Source organism: Nelumbo lutea, chromosome 5, assembly GCF_056320005.1.
Source record: "Nelumbo lutea isolate HS-2025 chromosome 5, American lotus-T2T, whole genome shotgun sequence".
NCBI lineage: Eukaryota > Viridiplantae > Streptophyta > Magnoliopsida > Proteales > Nelumbonaceae > Nelumbo > Nelumbo lutea.
In genome coordinates this window covers 15,895,914-15,899,885 of record NC_142688.1, presented here as the reverse complement: position 1 = coordinate 15,899,885, position 3,972 = coordinate 15,895,914, and the positions used below count along the sequence as shown (strand labels likewise).

Sequence of the window (3,972 nt, the reverse complement as noted above, 5' to 3'; positions counted from 1 at the left end):
TTCATATGGAAGCATCGACTGAGATACTCTTTGAATTTCATAATGGCTATAGTATCATTTCCCCCAACAATCAAATCATCAACATATATCAGTACGTGCAGACGAACATTGTGTTTGAAATAAGTGAACAAAGAGTAGTCAGGACACGATTGAACAAACCCAAACTGTATCAAGGCCGTTGTTAATTTCGAGAACCAACATCTGAGAGCTTGATGTAATCCATAGAGAGATTTCTTCAGTTTGCACACTTTTGTTCGATCCGTAGATGCAAAACCTGGTGGCAACTTCATGTATACCTCCTCATTCAAATCCCCATGTAAGAATGCATTATGTACATCCATCTGATGCAACTCCCAATTCTTAGCGGCAGCCACGACTAAGAAAGTGCGAACTGTTGTCATTTTGAGCACAGGAGCAAAAGTCTCATTATAATCTAACCCCTCAACCTGTCTATTCCCGAGAATAACTAGGCGTGCCTTTTGCCGTTCAACCATCCCATCTGAATTATATTTGATCTTATAAACCCATTTACTTCCTATTGCCTTTTTCCCGGGAGGTAGAGTTTCCAATGTCCAAGTACCATTGTCCTCTAGAGCCTGGATTTCCTTTCTCATAACTTCTCTCCATTTCTCAAATTTCATTGCCTCAGAAAATCTGGTGGGCTCGGCTCCTGCAATGGTTGCAGTTAAGAAAGCTTGATGTTTAGCAGAGAAGTTAGTATATGTCACATAATTCGCTATGGGATAGGGAGTCGTACCTGAGGACTCTGATTCAGGGTTGGCTTGAGTGTGAATGGGGTCTTTCAAACATCAAGCAGTGTAGGTCACGTAGGGCTTTAACAAAACAGACGGCGTGCGATGCCGATGTCCCCTACCAAGTTGTTCTTCCGGTGCTGTTTGTGGTGTTGGATCCACACTAATTCTGTCCTCATTGCCATTAGTTCCCACTTCCTGCACACTTTCTTCATCTCCGTGCTCCTCCTCTCTTCCATCATCATTATTTTCAAGGCTTCCCCCTATCACAAATGTCGGCTGCACCACTCCCCCTGTTTTTATTTCCTCTATGGTTGTGAAAAACATTATCATCAACCACGGTATCAGCTGGTGCAATGGTTGGGCCAGGGTTGTCTTCTAGAGTTGCTTTTAGATTAGCGGCATATGGAAATACATTCTCATGGAAGACTACATCACGGTAGACAAAATATTCACCTCTTTCAACATCATATACACGCCAACCTTTCTTTCCGTAGGGATAACCCACAAAAACACACTTCCTACTCCTTTCTCCAAACTTATCCTTGTCTCGAGGACTCTAATGAGCATAGCAGCGATAACCAAATACTCTCATGTGCTCGTATTGAGGTGGCATCCCGAACAGTACCTCATACAGAGTCTTCCCGCCAAGTACAAAAGAAGGTGTCTTGTTTATCAAGTATCCGACGGTTAAGACACACTCCCCCCAAAAACCAATGGGCAAGCCTGCTTGAAATCTCAATGCTCTCACAACATTCAAGATATGGCTGTGTTTTCTCCCCATCCGACCGTTTTGTTGTGGTGTCCCGACACACGAAGTTTGATGCAGAATGCCATGAGTCTCAAAGTATGATTTCAAGCTTTTAAATTCTTTTCCATTATCATTTCGAACAGTCCTGACTTGCTTGCCAAACTGACGTTCTGCCATGACACAAAATTTCTCAATAATATGTGCTACTTCACTTTTTTCCAGTAACAAGTAAATCCATACAACACGAGAATAATCATCAACAATGGTTAGAAAGTAAACTGCACCACAAGAGGCATGTACTTTAAAGGCGTCCCATGTATCACAATGAATTAGAGAGAAACAACCATCAGCTTTATGTTTACTTTCAGGAAAAATTTCTCGTGTTTGTTTTGCTCTATAACAAACATCACATGGCTTATCTCCTTCAGTTCTACTATTTAATTTATCTACTTCAGGAAGAAAAGATAATATCTGTTTAGACGGATGCCCTAATCTGCGATGCCATAACTCACATGGCTTATCTCCTTCAGAACCGGTGTTGCTCCTCTAAAATGATAGACCCCATCACACTGCTCACCCACTTCGATCAGAATTCTTGAGGTTTGGTCCTATATCACACATAGCTTATCAGTAAAAGTGACAGTACAATTTATCTCTTGCAATAATTTTGCTACGGAAATAAGGGTGCAACTCATTCTTGGTACAAAAAGCACATGATGTAGATAAATATTTCCACCCAAATGTAAAGTCCCTTCCTTCATTGCGGTGGTTTGCTTCCCATTGGGAAGTCCCACCGGACATAGTGTAATATTCCGTGTATCCATCAAGAAGTCAATTTTTCCAGTCATATGGTGCGACGCCCCGGAATCAATTATCCAATCAGTAGAATTTTTCTTATTAGAGAGTTTTTCATTAGTCCTAGTTTTGTAAGCATCAAGCATGCTTACGAGAGTCTGCCACTACTCGTCATTAAGCCCATTTAGTCCGATCTTGTCTCCATCAGTTACGATTGCATTAGCAGCCACCTCACGCCCTGCCGATGATTGATCGGCATATGTTTTTGCTGAACCTCGGTCACGTCCGCCAGAGGGTCCATCCCCTTTTCCTCGACCTGCTCCATGCCTGGTCGACGTAACGCAGGGTCTGCCTTCGCACCATTCTGACTTACTTGAGCTCTCACCGTTCTGGTCGTTATTGGCAGCCATGGTGACCAATCAGTAAGAAATAGTAAGAAACACGACAGTCTTTGATTATCCTTCCAATTCAATCATCTGCCATTGTTTCACTCCCTCCACTCTCTCATAAATCTCCTCAAATCTCGTTATAGCTTGAGCCAGCTGTCAAAACCTATCCGCCTCCCCATCTCGACGTCGACTCTCCGTGCTCGACCTCGATGGCTCTGAATCCTCGTCGTTCTCTGCAGCCACAGCTGCAGTAGCAACTGCCGTCGACCGCAGGAGACGACCGCTTCTCCTTCGCCGACCGAACGACGACCGATATCAGAGAAGCGTGCGGCCGCGAAGGAGGTGTCTTCTGGTAGAGCAAGGGAAGGGAAAGTGGAGGTGATGACTTCTTCACTGGCACGGTCGAGCCAATCAGGGGATCGAGACGATAATAGAAAGGCCAGCTACTGGTTAGGGTCTCGTGTGAAGCCAAAATCCTAGCTTTCTCAATCTTGTACTTCTTCTTCAAGGTATCGATCTGGTTCTTGCACTAAACATTGGTGCGACGATTCTTCTTAATGGCGCCATGTCGAGCGTTAACGGCGTTAGTGACCTCCTACCAATCCTTCCGACGAAGGTTCCCGCGGTTGAGCTCGATATACCGATCGCCCCAGGCTTCGATCAACGTGTAGGTGGCTTCCTCACTCCAACAATCCTCACGGAAGGGCAACGGATTGTGCGACGGGGTGGTTCTGATACCATGTGAAAATCTTTGTGGAGAATTATGTCTCTTTGTTATGCAAGGTTCAATCATATATATACATACAATCTACTACGCCTGAATTGTAGGAATAGGAGACTCACTTCTAGTAGGAACCTAACCTACTAGAAGCGTGCGGCCGCGAAGGAGGTGTCTTCTGGTAGAGCAAGGGAAGGGAAAGTGGAGGTGATGACTTCTTCACTGGCACGGTCGAGCCAATCAGGGGATCGAGACGATAATAGAAAGGCCAGCTATTGGTTAGGGTCTCGTGTGAAGCCAAAATCCTAGCTTTCTCAATCTTGTACTTCTTCAAGGTATCGATCCGGTTCTTGCACTAAACATTGGTGCGACGATTCTTCTTAATGGCGCCATGTCGGGCGTTAACGACGCTAGTGACCTCCTACCAATCCTTCCGACGAAGGTTCCCGCGGTTGAGCTCGATATACCGATCGCCCCAGGCTTCGATCAACGTGTAGGTGGCTTCCTCACTCCAACAATCCTCACGGAAGGGCAACGAATTGTGCGACGGGGTGGTTCTGATACCAT

General features: G+C 45.0%; 1 pseudogene; it reads right to left on the bottom strand.

Annotated features, from left to right (window-relative positions):
* Positions 1-2,085: 2,085 nt before the first annotated feature.
* LOC148850582 (trihelix transcription factor ENAP2-like) lies at positions 2,086-3,972 on the bottom strand (annotated as a pseudogene).